This window comes from Onychostoma macrolepis, chromosome 13 (genome assembly GCF_012432095.1).
Source record: "Onychostoma macrolepis isolate SWU-2019 chromosome 13, ASM1243209v1, whole genome shotgun sequence".
Taxonomy (NCBI): domain Eukaryota; kingdom Metazoa; phylum Chordata; class Actinopteri; order Cypriniformes; family Cyprinidae; genus Onychostoma; species Onychostoma macrolepis.
In genome coordinates, this window is record NC_081167.1 from 29614394 (window position 1) to 29638755 (window position 24362).

Genomic DNA, 24362 nt, shown 5'->3' on the forward strand with positions numbered 1-24362 from the left:
ATAAACTTTATATTTAATAATTTTATAAGTGATTTATACTTTCTATTAATTATTATAATTTTTATTAATAAACAATTTTACATAAGTTAGTATATTTATATCTATATGTGTAACAAATGATTTTGAGACCTATGTCTCTATCAGAAAGAAATTTGGATGTCTGTTTGAGACCAAATTGAGATCACTTCTTCAATTCTAGAGGAGACATTCGATATTACTGGGAGAAACATCTGAGAAGTAGGAGATTTGAGCAAAAGTCTCCATTGGCTTGTGGTTTCATTTTCGTCTAGGAGAAAACAAGGATTTATAGACATTTGATTTTTCTGTGGTGCTTTGGTTTTTCCTGGCCATTAACGGTATATGTGCTGTGGGCTCAGTGGCCCCTGCAGACACACTGTATCTCAGTACCAGACTACAGTACAGCGGGTCACGGGTGAGACGAGAGCATCTCAACACAGAATGAGAATAAATAATCTGCACAGACAGTCGGAGGTGAAGATCCAGATCTGTCATGTTTAAAGAAATCACCTGTGCCATTTAGCGACGCTGAAGAGCGATTGGACCAGAGGATTGTGGGAAACATGGATGCTGTGATGCAGCAATACCTGTGTGAAAATGAATGAACAAGACAAAACACAAGATTAAAGAAACAGACTTATATATCAACCATAAGCAAAAAAATAATAATAATAATTCTCCAGTGCAGTTTGCCACATCGTTTTATAAATACACACACACACACACACACACACATCCAATAAAAAACTTATGCTTCAAGTAACTATAAACATTTAATAAAGAGTACATACTGTAAATCATATTTACTATTAAAGACTTGAAATTACATATAGATTTAAATAATTTTTTTATTTGAATTTGTTTGTTTATTTAGTGTGTTGTGAGTGAGGGCGCAGGCCTCTGTGTTGCCAGATCCAGTTATTATACGCGTTTGGTCTCATCTTTTCTACTTAATATGACACTTTAGAAAGTGTATAAAGTGGGAAGTTGCAGTTTAGGGTTAGCGATATCATAGCGATATCTTTATCTTATTTACAAAAGATTTGAACTATTTTTGCTTTATTTTTTGGTTTTTAATAGCATTATCTGGCAACACTGCAATGATCGCCAAGCACTTAAACTGCCAGTAATCAAAAGAGCCCATGGACATGTTATTGCTGAAAGGATACCACATTCGGTAAGGCAAAGGCAAAAAAAAAAATCTTGATATTATCTGTCAAAAACTTTATCAATGCTATCAAAACAGTATGCAGAGATCTGTAGAACAAATAGGTAACAGACTGAAACGAAATATGCAAACACTAGCCATGAAGAAGTCTATACCATTTCCGTCCGTAGGCCTATAATATTTCAATTTTCAAAGTCATGCTAACAACATTCATAAGAGCACTAGACAAAGTTATCTATATTGCAATGGTTATTAATGAAAACTAAAATGTATTGTTGCATGAATAATAAACAACTGATAAAATTATACACCCCTAAACTATAGTGATGGTGCAATATGATATAATTGAACAATGTTCATTCCTCCAAAACAGAAAACATCCCTCACAAACATCTACATGTCTGTCTCTTTTAAAGCGTTTAGTGTATATAATGAGTTGTATTGGTATTATAGCTTATAGCTACAGCCATGTATACACACACACACACACACACACACACACACTCTCACATAATATTTCTGCATTATGCTAATTTTCAATTTTTCAATTTTCAAAATCAAAACATATTAAGCAGACTTAACTAAATACTAGTGCTACTAGTCTAGAATATGTTCTGGACCTATAGCAACTGTCGTCACTTGAGAGAAGCTATAGCCAATGATTACTAATAACAATTATTAAGGCCTGTGACAATCAGCTTTGCTGTGAAACAGCGTTTCTAATCGCTGCCTCCTCCAGAACGCTGAGATTGGGTTCATTTATTTACCTTCCTGCAGCTGTAGAATCGCCGGCTCGTACTGGAAGCTGACTGATTCATTAGCATTTCTGTTTGCTCGGCTGTTTTTGGACGGCAAAAGAGAAGCGTTTGTTTGTGGAAAGAGGTCTCTGTCCTTCCTCTGCATAGGATGAGATGAGTTTCCTGTTAAAACAAAAGAAAACAAATGAGCTGTTTGCATTGGCTCAAACAACACAGAATATTTGTTAGCGGCGGAGGGGACAGCAGGTCATTATGTGTTTGTTTGTCGTCTGGACATGTGGAAGTGTCTGGAACACAGGCCTGATTACACTCACTGAAAACACATTCAATATAACAACAGCAACATAACACAAATGTCTTACATACACTACTGTTCAAACAGTTTCCACACAAATATGAAGCAGCACAACTGTTTTCAACATTGATAATAATCAGAAATGTTTCTTGAGCAGCATATCAGCATATTAGAATGATTTCTGAAGGATCACGTGACTCTGAAGACTGGAGTAATGATGCTGAAAATTCAGCTTTGATCATAGCAATAAATTACATCTTCAAATATATTAAACAAAAAAAAGCTTATTTTAAATTGTAATAATATTTCACAATTTGTACTGTTTTTACTGTATTTTTAATCAAATAAATTCAGCCTTGAATTTAAAATTTTTACATTTGTAAAAAAAAAAAAAATTGTGAAAAAAAATTGTACATAGAATTTTTGTTTTTTAAAGCCTATTAAATGTTAAAAATGATTGACACTGTAATGTTCAATGGCTATAATTAAAAGTGACAGAAAATGCATCTAATAGAAACATCAGTAGGAGTATTGATTCTTCGTTAATGATAGGCTAATTAGTAAAAAGATACCTTTAAACACACATTTAAAATATTCCATCTTTAAGTTGCTTCTACATTTATTTGGAGATTCAATGTAAAAATTATGATAATATAAATATTATGTTAATACTAATAAAGATTAATCGCAGAAAAATGTGCAATTAGAAACTAATGTCTTAAAATGATTTATATTACACACTTATAGATATACCAAGTTGTGTGTAAAATTATTTATACACAATTTATTGCTTAATAGAAAATATAAATCACATAAAATAACGTAATTATTTTATCATTTTTAAAACCATATAAGTTTAAGTTACAAGTAAGTTTGGGATCAGTAAGATTTTTTTTAATGCTCATCTTATGCTCATCAAGACTGTATTTATTTGATCAAAAATGGTGATAAAAAAGTAATATATAATATTGGTTTCCTATTTTAATATACTTTAAAATGTAATTTATTTCTGTGATCAAAGCTGAATTTTCAGCATCATTACTCCAGTCTTCAGTGTCACATGACCCTTCAGAAATCATTATAATATGCTGATTTATTATCAGTGTTGAAACTGTTGTGCTGCTTAATATTTTTTGGAACCTGTGATACTTTTTAAATTCTTTGATGAATAAAAAGTTAAAAAGAACTGCATTTATTCAAAATAGAAATCTTTTCTAATAATATAAGTCTTTACTATCACTTTTTATCCATTTAACACATCCTTGCTGAATAAAAGTATTAATTTCTTTAAAAAAAAAAAAAGAAAAAGAAAGAAAGATCAAATTTACTGACCCCAAACTTTTGAAAAGTAGTGTATATTGTAACACAAAATTACTATTTTGAATAAACACTGTTGTTTTTAACTTTTTATTTATCAAAGAATTCTGAAAAAAGTATCACAGGCCCCATAAAATATATTTTGGAACTATTCTTCTAATGTGATTACATTTATTCATTTGGCAGATGCTTTTACCCAAATCAACAACAACTTCCAGTGCGATCATGGTTCATATTTCATCAGCATGTGAGTTTCTCAATGCACAGCTCTACAGCAGCTCTTTACTGATCTCAGTCCTGATCAGGACAACACGCGTCCCATGATGCTCCGAGGAAACATTACTCCTACCATTAGTGTACTGTAAATTGCTTTGCATAAGCTATAACATTGCTAGTGTATTCTCTGTGCCTGCTTCCTATATGAAAATCATTTTGTTGCTGTGGAAACAATAAATGCACACACAGATATACAATAACATAAAGATGAATGGCTCAATCTTCAGTCCTCTTCTTATTTCTCATTTCACAGTGGAATTAATGCTCGGCTGGAATACAGTACCTTGTAATATCTTTCACCTGTGTCATGCAGTTTTATAAGCTCATGAGCGTGAACAGATGATGAATGACACACAGCGATGTGCAATAACTCTCCTGTGTTTACACAGATGAAACTCATCTATATGCTGCATTCAAGTGCTTGTCAGAAGATCCTACTTCCTTCTGAAGTTGTAATTATTAGTATGTCACATTCAAGCGATTTATTTTTGGATGCTTGCTACTTGCAATGTGCTATAAATTGTCCAATACATGCTTTTTCTGCATAAAATGTGCAATATTCACTGAATGGCTACAGACAGGACTTAAAACTGACAATGACACCCCATGGCAAATTATTTCAGAAAATGTGTGCATTACCTCATTGGACAAACTTATTTTATTTATTTAACATACATACATAAATATTCTAACAATTAAATAATCCAATAAAGAAATATCGGTAACACTTTACAATAAGGTGTCATTTGTTAACATTAGTTAATGTATTAACCAACATGAATGAACAATGATCAACACATTTATTACAGTATTTATTAATCTTTGTTAAAGTTAGTTAATAAAAATACAGTCGTTCATTGATAGTTCATGTTAATTCACATTATAATTATATAATTCACATGCATTAACTAATGTTAACAAGCCCAACTTATATCACTATAATACTATTGAACTGTAAATTATTTCAAAATAAATTTTAATTTAATAAGTTTAAGGGAAATTGTATTATTATTGGTATTATTTGCTTTACTCTACTTCGAAGAGTGTTGTCTGAATTGTCTGAATGCTTCTTCAGTATGCTTGAGTTATTTTGATGTGCTAAAAGACCAATGTACAGTGTGTGTGTGTGTGTGTGTGTGTGTGTGCAAATGTTATTTTAGCTTCGTGGCGACCTAGCTTCTTAGAAAAAAACGAAATAGCATGAAATACATAGAAATACATCTAGGGGACATGGTTGTATACCTTAAATGGACACATATGTTGAATATGCATTATTATTGGATGAGAAAGAAGGATCCGGATTTGATTAGGGTTATAAATACTGAGTCAATGTATTTCTCTTACTCTGCAGCCATGACTGTAATGACTGTATGACTGTCACCTTTTCTTGCAAGAAAATAAATCTTCAAAAGACTTTTGTCTCATACCTTCACTGAAATAGAAAATTACCACGACAACAACAATAATAATAATTCTTATTATTAGTATTTATTTATTTATACAAATTATAAAAATGAAATTAACCAATAAAGAAATATCACTATTATACTGAACTGTAATTTCAATATGCTATTGAACTGTATATTATTTAGTAATTATTTAAATAATAATGATTTAATAATATTCATTTATTTACATTAAAATTATAATTACAAAAATTAAACTGTAAATTATTTAATAATTATCATTTTAATACTACAATAATATTTATTATTATTAATTTATGTAACAACAGTACAATTACCATACTAATATTTATGGCAGATTTTTTTATGTTTCTTTTTAAACATTAAATAACAGGGCTTTTATTTTGCCACAATACCGCAGACTTTTTTGAAATGCTTCTCTTTGGTTGACAATAGACTTTTAACCCATTTTCATTACAAAATTCAGAAGATGTTTAATTAAAAAAAAAAAAAAACTGGCGAGTAACACTTTTACTTGCATTTGTCACTTTACGCCCTGGCTACAGATATAAATGCATTTAAATATAAATCTAATTCAGAGAGTATGTAAAAGAGGTATTATTCCACAATGTTTATGCAAAAATTTAGTTAGATTTACAATGATTTGACAGCAAAATCTTCAGTGTTTCCCTGCATCCTCAGACATATGCTTATAGATGTGATCATCTCACAATAATTCCTTTATGCTCATAATATATACAGGACACAACAACACTATAAACACAAGAAAACAAATGTGCCGACAGGCAACAGAAATGCTATTATGGGAAAAACATAATAGAAAATCCAACAAGTTGACCAGAGGGAAAATGAGAAACGAGTGAATTGTTTCTGTAGAGTAATTAGTTGAGCTCTGGCTGAAGCGCTAATGGACTTCTAATGGTTGTTTCTGTGTGGGCAGAACAACTAACACACAGTGATGAGGAAACAGTTCCAGTCTGTGAGGAGTCATTATCGTGTCAGTGATATGATTTTGATGATATGTTGTGGGATAATATTATTTGTTAATGATGGTTTTGGGTTTTAGATTTGGATTAATTCATCTAAATACATGCAGAGTCAATGATAATTAATTCAACATTAATACCACATAACACACCTAGGGCGGCATTTGCATGAGCAAAACTTACTACAATGCAGTTGTATGTGTATTATTTCAAGGAAAACAGGCAGAACAAATTAGGAAAACATCTAATTTCAATTTTGATTATAATTATTAATATTTTTTATTTATATAAACAACATTACAATTAAATAAAAAAAATATCCCTACACTACTATTGAACTATACAATATTTCAAAATAATACTATAATTTTTCTATATAAATATTTCATATTTTATAACAACAATGGAATTACAATAGTAATATTTATAGTATTTTTTCTTTGCTTTTTTAAACATTAAACCATAGGGCTTTTATTTTGACAGAACATTGCAGGGAAACCTTTCTTTTAAAATTCTTCTCTTTTGTTAACAGGTTTACTGCCACAAAGCCAGGGTATTGTGGGTGGTTGCCAAAGCAGTCGCTATGTTGTCCTGGGTGGTTTTAGGCACGTTGCTATGTAGTTGCTATGGTGTTCAGGGTGTTTTTTAACATGTTGCTATGGTGATCTGGGTGGGGTTTTTTTACATGCAGCTGTGTAGTTGCTATGGTGTTCAGGGTGGTTTTTATCATGTTGCTATGGTGTCCTGGGTGTTTTTTTTTTTAACATGTTTCGTAGTTGCTATGGTGTTCAGGGTGGTTTTTAACATGCTGCTATGGTGTTTGTTAACATGTTGCTATGCAGTTGCTAGGATGTTCCGGATGGTTTTTAACATGTTGCCATGTTAGATTTACATGCTGTCCTGGGTGGTTTTATGCATGTTGCTATGCAATTGCTAGGGTGATCTAAGTGATTTTAAGATGTTGCTATGCAATTGCCATGGGGTTCTGGGTGGTTTTATGCAAATTGCTAAGCAGTTCCTGGGAAGGCCTGGGAAGCTTTTAGAATGCCAGGGTGTTGTGGGATACCAATGGATGGCTACAACTTTTGGTCAAATGGCAAAGTGCCACTTTTCGCAAACCTACTTACTTGTGATGCAGCAATGTTTTAAAATCAATGATTTGCAGGGTTCTCAGATGTAGCATAGCTTTACCACATAAGCGCCTAAAGACTCAGATTTTGCGTTACAATTATGCAGAACACAAAGCCTAAGCTTGCTTAAATCTTTAACACTGCTCTTCCGTTGCCGTGTGTGGCTGTTTCCCTCAGGACATGCAAATCTAGTTATGTTTGAAGTGTGTCAGTAGTTTTTCCACAAATTTCTTTACTGTCTTTAAGTAGATAAATGATTTCCAGAAAAGCCTGCCCTCCAGAAGATCTTTGATCCTGACATGGGCCCTCCAGAGGGACCCGCACAACATAACATTAAATCCTTCAAGTGCTCTCTATTCACAGCGGGCAAGTAAATCTGAATAAGAAGTGACATCTTTAAGCTTCATTATATTAGCACATGATCCCCTCTTAAAGTCTCTAGTAGAGGGGTGAGTGTTTACAGTCTGTCTCCGCTCCAGCATATGCTGGAGATTTCCTGAGACTGTGGGCTAATTGTACTCGGGGTAAATGGGGCCTGCGGTTCGCTGCCACTGCACACAGGGTGAATCTGATAGATGATCGAAATCGATTTGAGCTTTGAAGCTGGTTCAGAAACCCCCCGCTATGGCTCGCACCCACTGTGTTGGGATTTAGCAGTGGGGTATCAACTTCAAAAATACTGTGCTATTTAGATTGGCTTGAGAAATCTGACATGATAGCATGCTGGCAATGTGTCAAATCATGCTACCAACATGTTAAAACATGCTAGCAATGTGCCAAATCATGTTAGAAACACGTTAAAACATGCTGGTAATGTGTCAAATCATGCTAGCAACATGTTAAAACATGCTAGCAATGTGCCATACAGTATGTTAGAAACATGTTAAAACATGCTAGCAATGAAACATGTTAAAATATGCTAGCAATGTGCCAAATTATGTTAGAAACACGTTAAAATATGCTAGCAATGTGCCATATGTTAGAAACATGTTAAAACATGCTAGCAATGAAACATGTTAAAATATGCAAGCAATGTGCCATATGTTAGATACATGTTAAAACATGCTAGCAATGTGCCATATGTTAGAAACATGTTAAAACATGCTAGCAATGTGCCATATGTTAGAAACATGTTAAAACATGCTAGCAATGAAACATGTTCAAATATGCTAGCAATGTGCCATGTTAGATACATGTTAAAACATGCTAGCAATGAAACATGTTAAAATATGCTAGCAATGTGCCATATGTTAGATACATGTTAAAACATGCTAGCACTGAAACATGTTAAAACATGCTAGCAATGTGCCATATGTTAGAAACATGTTAAAACATGCTAGCAATGAAACATGTTAAAATATGCTAGCAATGTGCCAAATCATGTTAGAAACACGTTAAAACATGATGGTAATGTGCCATATGTTAGAAACATGTTAAAACATGCTAGCAATGTGCCATATGTTAGAAACATGTTAAAACATGCTAGCAATGTGCCATATGTTAGAAACATGTTAAAACATGCTAGCAATGAAACATGTTAAAATATGCAAGCAATGTGCTAAATGATGTTAGAAACACGTTAAAACATGCTGGCAATGAAACATGTTAAAACTTGCTGGAAATGTACCAAATTATTTTAGAAACACGCTAACAATAATACAAGTCCCCAAGGTTTTTGTCTCCATTCTGTCACCGATGGAGTTTCGGTTCCTTGGCGCTGTCACCTCTGGCTTGCTTGGTTGGGACACTTAATTTCCAGCGATATCATCGACTTGATTGCACAGATACTATTTAAACTGAACTGAGCTGGACGATTACATCACTGAATTCAATAATTAAATGCCTTTAACTGAAAATTGAGTGTTTAATCTTGTCATTTTACATTATTGACACACTATTTCCTATTTTGATACTGGACAGTTGCTTTGACACAATCTGTATTGTTAAAAGCGCTATATACATAAAGGTGACTTGACAAGTTTAAACATGCTGGCAATGTGCCAAATCATGTTAGAAACACGTTACAACATGCTAGCAATGCACCAAATCATGTTAGACACGTTAAAACATGCTAGCAATGTGCCAAATCATGTTAGAAACACGTTAAAACATGCTAGCAATGTGTCAAATCATGTTAGACATGTTACACAACATGCTAGCAATGAAACATTAAAACATGTTAGCCAATGTGCCAAATCATGTTAGACATGTGAAAACATGCCAGCAATGTGCCAAATCATGTTAGAAACATGCTGGAAATGTGCAAAATCATGTTGGACACTTTACAACATGCTAGCAATGAAACATGTTAAAACATGCTAGCAATGTGCCAAATCATGTTAGAAACACGTTAAAACATGCTAGCAATGTGTCAAATCATGCTAGACATGTTACAACATGCTAGCAATGAAACATTAAAACATGTTAGCCAATGTGCCAAATCATGTTAGACATGTGAAAACATGCTAGCAATGTGCCAAATCATGTTAGAAACATGCTGGAAATGTGCGAAATCATGTTGGACACTTTACAACATGCTAGCAATGAAACATGTTAAAACATGCTAGCAATGTGCCAAATCATGTTAGAAACACGTTAAAACATGCTAGCAATGTGTCAAATCATGTTGGACACTTTACAACATGCTAGCAATGAAACATGTTAAAACATGCTAGCAATGTGCCAAATCATGTTAGAAACATGCTGGAAATGTGCGAAATCATGTTGGACACTTTACAACATGCTAGCAATGAAACATGTTAAAACATGCTAGCAATGTGCCAAATCATGTTAGAAACACGTTAAAACATGCTAGCAATGTGTCAAATCATGTTAGACATGTTACAACATGCTAGCAATGAAACATTAAAACATGTTAGCCAATGTGCCAAATCATGTTAGACATGTGAAAACATGCTAGCAATGTGCCAAATCATGTTAGAAACATGCTGAAATGTGCGAAATCATGTTGGACACTTTACAACATGCTAGCAATGAAACATGTTAAAACATGCTAGCAATGTGCCAAATCATGTTAGAAACACGTTAAAACATGCTAGCAATGTGTCAAATCATGTTGGACACTTTACAACATGCTAGCAATGAAACATGTTAAAACATGCTAGCAATGTGCCAAATCATGTTAGAAACATGCTGGAAATGTGCGAAATCATGTTGGACACTTTACAACATGCTAGCAATGAAACATGTTAAAACATGCTAGCAATGTGCCAAATCATGTTAGAAACACGTTAAAACATGCTAGCAATGTGTCAAATCATGTTGGACACTTTACAACATGCTAGCAATGAAACATGTTAAAACATGCTAGCAATGTGCCAAATCATGTTAGAAACATGCTGGAAATGTGCGAAATCATGTTGGACACTTTACAACATGCTAGCAATGTGTCAAATCATGCTATCAACATGTTAAAACATGTTAGAAACATGTTAAAACATGCTAGCAATGTGTCAAATCATGTTGGACACTTTACAACATGCTAGCAATGAAACATGTTAAAACATGCTAGCAATGTGCCAAATCATGTTAGAAACATGCTGAAATGTGCGAAATCATGTTGGACACTTTACAACATGCTAGCAATGAAACATGTTAAAACATGCTAGCAATGTGCCAAATCATGTTAGAAACACGTTAAAACATGCTAGCAATGTGTCAAATCATGTTAGACATGTTACAACATGCTAGCAATGAAACATTAAAACATGTTAGCCAATGTGCCAAATCATGTTAGACATGTGAAAACATGCTAGCAATGTGCCAAATCATGTTAGAAACACGTTACAATATGCTAGCAATGTGCCAAATCATGCTAACAACATGTTAAAACATGTTAGAAACATGCTATTGTAACAATGTCAAATCATGCTATCAACATGTTAAAACATGCTAGCAATGTGCCAAATCATGCTAACAGCATGTTAAAACATGTTAGAAACATGCTATTGTAACAATGTCAAATCATACTATCAACATCAAAATCCTGCTAGCAGCAAGCATGTTAAAACATGTTAGAAACAAGTTAGCAACATGCTAACAAATGCCACGGTAAAATTGCAAGCAAAGCATAACAGGCTATCTATATTCTAAAACTACTCAGGCCACTCTAACAACTGCATAGGAATATCCCTTATGAAAATTAATGATTTTATTATAGTAAAGTGTTGTAACTATGTTTTTGGCGGACTGTAGCAGAAAACCCTAGCAATGCATAGCAACACATTTAAAAACACCCAGAAACCCTAGCAACTGCATAGCAGCATGTTAAGCCAATCAAAACACTCTTGAAACTCCATAGCAACATGTTAAAACAACCCAAAACACCATAGCAACTGCATAGCAATGTGTTGAAAACACACTCAGAAAGCCTAGCAACTGCATAGCAACATGTTAAGCCAATCAAAACACTCTTGAAACTCCATAGCAACATGTTAAAACAACCCAAAACACCATAGCAACTGCATAGCAACATGTTAAAACCACCTTGAACACCTTAGCAACGGCATAACAACATGTTAAAACCACCTTGAACACCTTAGCAACGGCATAACAACATGTTAACAATCAAAACTCCCTTGCAAGTGCACAGCAACATGTTACTCCAATCAAAACCACCTTAGCAACAGCATAGCAACATGTTAAAAAACCACCTTGAACACCCAAACAACAGCAAAGAAATGTTACAAACACCTTAGCAACTGCACAGCTACATATCAAAAAACACCCAGAACAGCCTAGAAACTGCATAACTACATGCTACAAACCACCCAGAACACCCCAACAAATGCATAGCAGAGTGTTAAAACCACCTATGTACCCTAGCAACTACATAGCACCCATGACCCCCCTTGCATGTGCATAGCAAAATGCATAAAATCACCCAGAGTGCCATAGCAATCGGTGCTTCCCTACAGGCATGTGCAGTCATCACACAACCTAAAGCTTTATGACACGCTGTTGTAACTGACACATCGTCAGGAGTGTACGTATCCCAGCACACTGGCACAGATTGATGGATATAAATAGCTCTCAAGACGGGCATCCCTCCGTTCGGTCGGATGATGACGGGTCTTTGTCTTTCTCTAGTGAGCGCACTCAACTGCTGATGACTGCAGCTGCTGGCAGCGTGTCCAGGGAGAAATGGTGAATGTACAGTGGCGTTCCCTCAGCTGATTGGCTGTAATTATGGGAAGAGAGGCGGGATGAGCGGGTGGATAGGTGTCTACTGACGAGCACATACATTTTCTCCTGTTATCCTCTGTGATCAGCCGGAAATGAATACAAACCACACGGGCCAACCTGCTGTCACCTGACCTACACCCAAGCAACTGCATAGCAACATGCTAAAAATCTGCCAGAATGCCCTAGAAATGGGGGGGTGAGATGATTGTAACGTCTTAATATTTAACATTAAAAGATGAATTCTGGATATTTTGACAACTGCAAGCAACTGCATAGCAACAGGTTAGAAAGCACCCAAAACAACCCTAGCAACTGCATAGCAACGTGCTAAAAATCAACCAGAATGCCTAGAAATGTGAAAACTGATTTCCGTATTTATATATACCATGATATTCCAAAGAATTGAGAAGAAAATGTCTAAAAACATTTTTTAAAACCACCCAGAACACCCTAGCAACTGCATAGCAACATTGCTAAGGTGTTCTGGATGATTTTTTTGAACGTTGCTATGCTGTTGCTATGGTGTTCTGGGTGATTTTAGAATGTTGCTATGCTGTTGCTATGGCATTCCGAGTGTTTTTAGAATGTTGCTATGGCGTTCCGGGTGCTTTTAGAGTGTTGCTATGCTGTTGCTATGGTGTTCTGGGTGGTTTTTAGAATGTTGCTATGCTGTTGCTATGGTGTTCTTAGAATGCTGCTATGGCGTTCTGGGTGCTTTTAGAATGTTGCTATGGTGTTCTGGGTGGGTTTTTAGAATGTTGTTATGCTGTTGCTATTGTGTTCTGAGTGGTTTCATGCACTAGTACACTAGTGGTTGGAACAGTTATCATAAAGTAATGTTTTTTAAACTTTTTTCCCAGGTATTTACAGCCTTCATAACCTGATTCCAAAATGCAGCTGCTCCTTCAGAGGAGGGCAGCATCAGTTAGCAGTGGTGTCAGAGTGTCCTCTGCTGGCCTGGAGTTTAAAACAACACCTGACAGCGGGAAAAGTTCTGACACAAACTCCAGGGGCCGCATCCATCCTACAATTGATCTTACGATCATCTCTCAGATATGAGTAAAATGTATTGTAATGTATTGTAAAATGAACGTACGTACAGAAAACACACATATGCATCTCTTTCAGATGTGAAATCTATGAATCACAAATTATCTTGAACATGCGCGGAAATGAATGGTTTCAGCTCTCTGCCCTGCAAACAACTCCTAATTAATGTCATTAACATGTAAAAGATCACCAGCCATCATCCAAATTCTTTAATTTAGAACAGCGAGCTGCAAGAACAGCTTAAATTTTCAAAAACCTGCAGTACTCGAACAAGAAAAAGTGCGCATGTCTGCTCAGACCCTGACGTGACGCTAAATACTTCTCCACGCCAAAGCCAGTTTTTACAAAAATGAGCGTTGGCGTGGATTTAAGCATACGCACACTCTAAGATCAAATCTGAGCGTACGCATGCTTTATAAATGAGGCCCCTGAACTTTATATACAGACATTATGCTAATGTATTTCCAAAGGAACCACACAGGAGCATCTGACTGTTGTCACAATCTCAATAACTATTGATGAGTCAGGAAGAAAAATGTCATTGCATTGATTCAGAACAACCTGTTTTTGACCCAATACACCAAAGATCATGTCTGTCGTAATCTGGGGAATGCATGTATATGCCTTTCTGTGGTGATGCAATGAAGTAGTGATGGTAACACCTTGGTTTTTTAATGCATAACATGGTGAGATCTGATTTCCGTATTCATATTCCATGATATTCCAAAGTATTGCAAAGAAAATGTCCAAATAGCCTCTCACCCCACTGAAATATATTTCACGCTCACTGAGCAACTAATTTAGCACTGATTTACACACTGACCTCACATAATGTGATTGACACAGCACTCTCTGTCTTAAATAGGAAAAATCCAATCATCTCAAAGAGCTCAGAAATGATGACATGCTGCTCTATCGGCAGTGACCTCTCCGGCCGCTGCCTGTAAATACTCACACATGACGATTTGTGTATTGATTGCTGTTGGCTTTTGGAGCACTACATGATTTATTTTGTGACATCATTTATCAACGGAGCAGCTCATAAATTGTGAGGGTCAAAGTATCACCAGACTCTGGTGATAACAGCAGCAGGAAAGCCATTTTGACACTGTCCACACTCATGCATCAGCGGAATACAGTCATTTGGAGTGATAAATACATGTTCACTGGTGAATCTCACAAAACCTGTCCCGAACATCTCACAAGTCACTACAAAATGAAGAACGAATATAAAATCCCACTGAAATTACTTTTTTTTTTTTGCATTTAAAATTTCTTTTGCAATTTTTCGTAAATTCAATTATTCTCAATAGTAATTTACTGTAATACAGGTATTTTTAAATGGATTGCAGTATTTTTATCAACATAAAGGCATTACAATAAATCATTATGTGTAACTACATGCTTTACAATTTAAATACAACTGTTATGCAATGTTATTTTAGTATTATTTATATACTATTATAGTATTTATTACTATTGTCAGTTTTATTTTTCATTTTAGTTTACATTTTAGTAATTTAGTTATGTGCTTTTGTTATTTTTATTCATTTTTGTTTTCAGATATTATTCAAATATTTCAAGGCAAGATTTCTCATTTTCTTTTTTTTATTTAAGTTTGTCAAGTTTAAGTTTTTCCTCTAATTTTTATATTTAATTTGTTTTATTTTGAGGTTTATTGCAATTATAAAAAAAATAATTAAAAAAAAAAGTTATATATATATATATATATATATATACCTATTTTTTTTTAAATTCAGTTTTAAAGCTTTTTGTGTAACATTTATATTTTATTTTATTTCAAGCATTATTTCAACTAAACATGATCTGAATGAAATTTATTTTTAAGTTTAATTTTATAATTAAACTTAACACTGTTTTTGTGGCATTGCAGTAATGAGAATTTGAGAAGAAAAATGTCATGAAAATGTAATGGAAATAATGTTACAATGATGCAAAAAATCCAAATGGCCCATAAAATATATTTTTTGAATTTTTTCCCTTAGCTTTTGGGGTGAAAGTATTGAAACTTGAAACTACCTGAATTTTTAATAGCCAAACATTTTTAGAAAGATAATTCTAAGGCTACTATGTTTTAAAATACCAAGACAAAAGTGTATTTATAACAGAATACCTAATTGCTTTTACAACAGCTCTATGCAGTTTTCATTCAATCATCCAACAGCTTTTCTACTGCTTCTGTTCGTGCTTGATTGTTTCCGCTGATGAATAATTATTGATAAACCCTTGAGCTCAGAAGATTAACATGAAGCTGTCGGGTGTATTTCCAGTGCTGCATTACTCTGGGCTTTGTGTGACTCTGATAGAATCCAATTAGCTGCATTTTATTTTTGTTGCCACACCAGCAACTCAGAAATGTGCAAAATGGTGCCCGAGGACACAGTCTCACCAGAAGCCCAAAATAATCCTCCCCCTGGAAACACTGACACCGGAGATCTGCGGCCACCCGTCAAACCTGTCACAGCCCATCTGGGACCATTTTGAGCTCAGTGGGACGGCTGCGCCACACGCCCTCCATCTCGCCCTGTGTTCAGTGGATTCCTGCCAGAGTCGCTCCCATGTTGAGCTTCAACTCTCTCATGTCATCTGAGCTACAAGAGAGAGAAATGAGAGCAAATAAAACCCAGTGATACAAACTTTAGAGTAAGCATCAAATTGAAATGGACTACTATATATGCTTCTGCTCTTATTGTGCATGATTTGTCCAAACACTGCAAAAACAAGCACAAAGCACACTAAATTTGGTTAGATTTGTGCTTAAAATAAAACAAAACAATTTGTGAGGTAATAATAAAAAAAAGTATTTAAGATATATATATATATATATATATATATATATTTTTTTTTTTTTTTTGCAATTTAGCTTCTTTTTAATCTGTTTATCTTTATGTATTTTTTTTTACTGGAAAACAGTAAAACATTTTTGACTAAAAATGCACTACAACAAATAGTACTATTTAAATATTATATTTATTTTATATTTTCCATTTTCTTTTCATTTTATTAAAATTTGAGCATATTTAATTTTTACTGGAAAACAAGTAAAAAATATTACCTAAAAATGAAGTGCAACAAATAGCACTATTTAAATACTATATATATACTAATAATATGGTTATTTGACATTTTAAAGATACAATATAGATTTTATTAATATGTTGAATTTGTTTTTATTTTTAGACACAAACACATATTATATCATATTAATATCAGTTTAAGTTATTTTAGTACATCACGTTAAAACTAAATGAAAATGAGAAATTATCTGAAACTATCTGAAATAAAATAAGTTTTATTTTATTATTTCAGTTAGCATTCATTTTTATTATTTTATTTTATTAACAAAACTGTTTATGGTTTATGTTTTCATTTTTAGTTAACTATGGTAGTCTTGATACACACACATACTTCGATTCAACATTCAATATGTTTCACTCTGAAAAATGTCACATTACAGAAGTAAAATTCAACTCATTAGCTCTGATGTGCTTGTGTTTTCAGTGATAGTCAAACCGTATGTATGGCTTAATGTATGACAGCATGGCACACGCTTCCTCCTTTCACACTTTACATAATCCTCAACCTGCCACTATCAGGAACACGTCTGGAAACAACATGCTCCAAAAACCATCCGATGCATTCACACAGAACACATGTAGTGTTATCTCAGCTACTGCCAAACTCATGCTCTTCAAAGAAAGATCACTCTAAAAAACTGAGTTGTTTCAACCCAACTTTGGGTCAAATATGGACTAACCCAACTGTTGGGTTAGATTTAGTAATTTTTTCAATATTTGATTAAATTTTAACCCAAAATGAGCTTAATCGGCATAGGGAACTTTTTTGACCTCACACAAAACTCCTGATGCTGTACAAATTTCAGAAGAAAATGTTTATCATATTCATAATTCATCCGTGCAAAAATCATAGCAACAACAACAAAAAAAAATTATGTATCTAAACCAAGGTTAATATAGTTAACTAAACAAAAACTTAAAATTAAACCATAAATAAAACATTTTCATAACTTAAAAATAATAAAATAATATATATATATATATATATATATATATATATATATATATGTATGTATGTATATATATATATATATATATATACATACATACATACAGTATATATGGCAACATTTCTTCTTTTTTTTTTACATGTTTTATTTAGTTTAACTTGATGTGTTAAAATAACTAAAACTGAAATTAAAAGTAAAAACTATAAAAAATAAAAATTACAAAAATATCCAACAAAATTATACTAAACGGAAAATACAAAACTAAAGACTAAATATCAAATATATATACAGTGAGGAAAATAAGTATTTGAACACCCTGCTATTTTGCAGGTTCTCCCACTTAGAAATCATGGAGGGGTCTGAAATTGTCATCGTAGGTGCATGTCCACTGTGAGAGACATAATCTAAAAAAAAAAAATCCAGAAATCACAATGTATGATTTTTTAACTATTTATTTGTATGATACAGCTGCAAATAAGTATTTGAACACCTGTCTATCAGCTAGAATTCTGACCCTCAAAGACCTGTTAGTCTGCCTTTAAAATGTCCACCTCCACTCCATTTATTATCCTAAATTAGATGCACCTGTTTGAGGTCGTTAGCTGCATAAAGACACCTGTCCACCCCATACAATCAGTAAGAATCCAACTACTAACATGGCCAAGACCAAAGAGCTGTCCAAAGACACTAGAGACAAAATTGTACACCTCCACAAGGCTGGAAAGGGCTACGGGGAAATTGCCAAGCAGCTTGGTGAAAAAAGGTCCACTGTTGGAGCAATCATTAGAAAATGGAAGAAGCTAAACATGACTGTCAATCTCCCTCGGACTGGGGCTCCATGCAAGATCTCACCTCGTGGGGTCTCACTGATCCTAAGAAAGGTGAGAAATCAGCCCAGAACTACACGGGAGGAGCTGGTCAATGACCTGAAAAGAGCTGGGACCACCGTTTCCAAGGTTACTGTTGGTAATACACTAAGACGTCATGGTTTGAAATCATGCATGGCATGGAAGGTCCCCTGCTTAAACCAGCACATGTCCAGGCCCGACTTAAGTTTGCCAATGACCATTTGGATGTCATGGGAGAAAGTCATGTGGTCAGATGAGACCAAAATAGAACTTTTTGGTCATAATTCCACTAAACGTGTTTGGAGGAAGAAGAATAATGAGTACCATCCCAAGAACACCATCCCTACTGTGAAGCATGGGGTGGTAGCATCATGCTTTGGGGTGTTTTTCTGCACATGGGACAGGGCGACTGCACTGTATTAAGGAGAGGATGACCGGGGCCATGTATTACGAGATTTTGGGGAACAACCTCCTTCCCTCAGTTAGAGCATTGAAGATGGGTCGAGGCTGGGTCTTCCAACATGACAATGACCAAGAACACAGCCAGGATAACCAAGGAGTGGCTCTGTAAGAAGCATATCAAGGTTCTGGCGTGGCCTAGCCAGTCTCCAGACCTAAACCCAATAGAGAATCTTTGGAGGGAGCTCAAACTCCGTGTTTCTCAGCGACAGGCCACAAACCTGACTGATCTAGAGAAGATCTGTGTGGAGGAGGCCAAAATCCCTCCTGCAGTGTGTGCAAACCTGGTGAAAAACTACAGGAAACGTTTGACCTCTGTAATTGCAAACAAAGGCTACTGTACCAAATATTAACATTGATTTTCTCAGGTGTTCAAATACTTATTTGCAGCTGTATCATACAAATAAATAGTTAAAAAATCATACATTGTGATTTCTGGATTTTTTTTAATAGATTATGTCTCTCACAGTGGACATGCACCTACGATGACAATTTCAGACCCCTCCATGATTTCTAAGTGGGAGAACTTGCAAAATAGCAGGGTGTTCAAATACTTATTTTCCTCACTGTGTGTATATATATATATATATAAACTATAATAGTATCTCACTGATACTAAAACAACACTGATCTAAACTCATAAAACACAACCAAATAAATATTTAAATTAAACAGTGAGGCTTGGAAGACAAGATGTTGTTATTGTCTCCATCATTTCCACAATGGATTCAGGAATAATGATGCTGGACACAAAGTCTTCTATCATCCTCTCAGTTGGTTGAAGAGGAACCAGAGTAATCTGGAGATGAGTTCTTATGTCTGATTCCTCTGAGATTCCTCTCATTATTCCTCTATTTCTCTCTCTCTTTTCCCTCCAGCTATTTCACATGACAGTCGTGTTATTAGTGGAGCCCGAGGCACATACAGATAAGACGCTGGCGAGAGGTGACCATGAGAAAGTGGAGCACCATCTGTTATTATGATGTTTTTGCCTTAAAGTCGACATGAAAATCACAATTCACACCATTCATTTCATTTTTAATATCCTGTTCCACTCAGAAATACATCATTACAGACATAAAATTGGTTGTGAATATTGTTTCATGTCGACTTTTAAAGGCAATACGATGTAATTTTAACACCACTAAAAGGGCCAAATGAAGTGTGTGTGTGTGTGAGTGTGTGTGTGTGTGTGTGTGTAAATATATATATATATATATATATATATATATATACACACACACACACACACACACACACACGTGGTCAGAATTGTTTGCACCCTTTTTTTTGTTTTTTTTTAGATCACAAATCTAACCTTTCATTGAGCTAAAACAATTGAAAATGGGGGAAAATCTCATTATGAAATAAATGTTTTTCTCAAGTACACGTTGTGGGGTGAACTGAAGAGAAGAAGCAGCAACATGGAGCTGGGAATCTAAAGGGTCTGGAGTGATTCTGGATGAAGGAATGGTCTCTGATCTCTTGTCAGGCATTATAGGAGAAAACTCCTATACTATTTTGGCAAATGGAGGTTTCAAAAAGTATTGAGTAAAAGGGTACCGTTAATTGTGGCCAATGTGTATTAGAGAAAAACCTGAGAAAAACCAAAACATTCACAATGATATTTCCTCCCATTTTAAATTCTTATTCTCCAATGAAAGGTTAGATTTTTGTGAATTTTTTAAATAAAAGATCAAAGGGATTTATATAAACACATGGTCAGAATTGTTGGTACCTAAACTGTGATGTTCGACTTCGCCAGTCGGAGATCACCAAAAATAATGTTAAAGAGGTGTGTGAACTTGCAAGTACGATGTCAGACACTGTAATATGCTCTGGTCCGCTCCCTGCTTACCGTGGCGATGAGATTCATAGCAGACTGTCGTCACTTAATGGCTGGATGTCTAAGTGGTGCCCGCAAAATAACATAGGCTTTATAGACAATTGGAAGAATTTTTGGGGCAGACCTGACCTGTTGAAAAGAGATGGTGTTCATCCCTCTTGGGGTGGTGCCGCTCTTCTCTCTAGAAATATGGCACATAGTCTTAGAGTTTGTACTTGACTAACTGGAGCCCAGGTCAGGAAGCAGACAGACTGGCTAAACCGATCGTCTGCTAGCCGCCTCACGCCACCAAAGTCAGTTAACTCTCAGCACATAGAAACTTTTTCACCTAGATATCACACTATAGAGACTGTGTCTGTTCCCCGAACTAGAAAATACAGAAAACATCCAAACCAAAGTAATAGTAACAATTTAATTGATGTTCAACAAATAAAAAACGATATAATACAGATAAACACATGATAAAGCTTGGCTTATTAAATATTAGATCCCTTTCTTCAAAAGCACTTTTTGTAAATGATATGTTCACTGACCATAAACTAGATGTGCTTTGTCTGACAGAAACCTGGCTAAAACAAGATGATTACATTACTTTAAACGAGTCTACACCCCAAGATTACTGTTACAAACATGAACCGCGTCCAAAAGGTAAAGGGGGAGGTGTTGCTACAATTTATAGAAATATTTTCAGTATCTCTCAGAGGTTGGGTTTCAAGTATAATTCGTTCAAGTAATGGTGCTTCATATAACGTTATCCAAAGAAACAAGTGTTAATGATAAATCCCCTGTGATGTTTGTACTGGCTACTGTATACAGGCCACCAGGGCACCATACAGACTTTATTAAAGAATTTTCTGATCTTCTATCAGAGTTAGTGCTGACTGCAGATAAAGTCCTAATCGTTGGTGATTTTAATATCCATGTTGATAATGACAGAGATTCGTTGGGATCAGCATTTATAGACATTCTAAACTCAATTGGTGTTAAACAACACGTGTCAGGACCTACTCATTGTCGAAATCATACTCTAGATTTAATACTGTCACATGGAATTGATGTCAGTGGCGTTGAAATTTTGCAGCAGAGCGATGATATCTCAGATCATTATCTAGTCTCCTGTATATTCCATATAGCTAAAGCTGTAAAGCCAACTTCTTGTTACAAATATGGTAGAACCATTACCTCTACCACAAAAGACTGCTTTATAAATAATCTTCCTGACTTATCTCAGTTCCTCAGCATATCCAATAGCTCAGAACAACTTGATGATGTAACAGGAACTATGGACTCTCTCTTTTCTAGCACTTTAGATGCGGTTGCTCCTTTACGCTTAAGGAAGATTAAGGATAAGAGTCCAACACCGTGGTATAATGAGCACACTCGCGCCTAAAGAGAGCAGCCCGGAAAATGGAGCGCAGCTGGAGGAAAACTAAATTAGAGGTATTTCGTTTAGCTTGGCGGAAAGTACCCTATCCTACAGAAAAGCATTAAAAACTGCTAGATCTGATTACTTTTCGTCTCTTCTAGAAGAAAACAAACATAACCCCCGATATTTATTCAATACAGTAACTAAATTAACGAAAAATCAAGCATCAACAGGTGTTGGCATTTCCCAAGAGCATAGCAGTAATGACTTTATGAACTACTTCACTTCCAAGATCGATACTATCAGAGATAAAATTGTATCCCTGCAGCCGTCAACTACAGTATCGCATCAGATAGCGCACTATAGACCCCCTGAGGAACAATTCCACTCATTCTCTACTGTAGGAGAGGAAGAATTGTATAAACTTGTTAAATCATCTAAACCAACATCATGTATGTTAGACCCGATTCCATCTAAACTACTAAAAGAGCTACTTCCAGAAGTCATAGATCCTCTTTTGGCTATTATTAATTCATCATTGTCATTAGGATATGTCCCCAAAACCTTCAAATTGGCTGTTATTAAGCCTCTCATTAAAAAACCACAACTTGACCCCAAAGATCTAGTTAATTACAGACCGATCTCAAATCTCCCTTTTCTGTCAAAGATACTAGAAAAGGTAGTATCCTCACAATTATATTCCTTCCTAGAGAAAAATGATATCTGTGAGGAATTCCAGTCAGGATTTAGATCGTATCATAGTACTGAGACTGCTCTCATTAGAGTTACAAATGACCTGCTTCTATCATCTGATTGTGGTTGTATCTCTTTATTAGTTCTACTGGATCTTAGCGCTGCGTCGACACTATCGACCACGACATTCTTTTGAATAGACTACAAAACTTTGTTGGCATTAGTGGAAGTGCCTTAGCATGGTTCAAATCGTACTTATCTGACCGCCATCAGTTCGTAGCAGTGAATGAAGAGGTATCATATCGATCACAAGTGCAGTATGGAGTACCTCAAGGCTCAGTACTAGGGCCGTTACTTTTCACGCTCTATATGTTACCCTTGGGAGATATTATCAGGAGACATGGTGTTAGCTTTCACTGTTATGCTGATGATACTCAGCTCTATATTTCTTCGGCCCGGTGAAACACACCAAATTGAGAAACTAACGGAATGCATAGTCGATATAAAAACTGGATGACGAGTAATTTTTACTGCTAAATTCTGAAAAACAGAGGTGTTAATTATCGGACCTAAAACCCCACATGTAACCTAGAACATTATCTAACACTTGACGGCTGCTCTGTCAATTCTTCTTCATCAGTCAGGAACCTAGGTGTGCTGTTCGATAGCAATCTGTCATTTGAAAGCCATGTTTCTAGCATCTGTAAAACTGCATTTTTCATCTCAAAAGCATATCTAAATTAGACCAATGCTCTCAACGTCAAATGCAGAAATGTTAATTCATGCGTTTATGACCTCAAGGTTAGACTATTGTAATGCTTTATTGGGTGGTTGTTCTGCACGCTTGATCAACAAACTACAGTTGGTCCAAAATGCAGCAGCTAGAGTCCTTACTAGAACCAGGAAATATGACCATATTAGCCCGGTTCTGTCAACACTGCACTGGCTCCCTATCAAGCATCGGATAGATTTTAAAATCTTGTTAATTACTTATAAAGCCCTGAATGGTTTAGCTCCTCAGTACTTGAGCGAGCTCTTATCGCATTATAGTCCTCCACGTCCGCTGCGTTCTCAAAACTCTGGCCGTTTGATAATACCTAGAATATCAAAATCGACTGCGGGCGGCAGATCCTTTTCCTATTTAGCACCCAAACTCTGGAACAGTCTACCTAACACTGTTCGGGAGGCAGACACACTCTGTCAGTTTAAATCTAGATTAAAGACCCATCTCTTTAGCCTGGCTTACACATAACACATTAATACGCTTCTATTATTCAAATCCGTTAAAGGATTGTTAGGCTGCATTAATTAGATCAACCGGAACCGAACACTCCCCATAACACACGATGTACTCGTTACATCGTAAGTTGAATGGCATCTGCGCTAATGTTTGTCTGTTTTTTCCTAGTCTGTTTCTCGGTCCGTGTCCGATCAGATGGTGGGTCGGCGCCGGAGGTGACGTCTGCGGCCCT

At 35.2% G+C, this 24362-nt stretch overlaps 1 long non-coding RNA gene across 2 annotated transcripts in view; it reads right to left on the minus strand.

The window, feature by feature from the left end:
• Positions 1 to 229: 229 nt before the first annotated feature.
• The window catches only part of LOC131552372 (uncharacterized), a 38457-nt gene continuing 14324 nt past the window's right edge, over positions 230 to 24362 (minus strand). The window contains exons 2-4 of one of the 2 annotated variants that reach the window (XR_009273950.1): positions 16107 to 16242; positions 1954 to 2106; positions 230 to 605 (exon numbers count right to left, since the gene is read on the minus strand). This is a non-coding gene — a long non-coding RNA (uncharacterized LOC131552372). Of the gene's footprint in view, positions 606 to 1953; positions 2107 to 16040; positions 16243 to 24362 lie in introns of those variants that run through there. The other variant, XR_009273951.1, reaches the window with a different exon arrangement.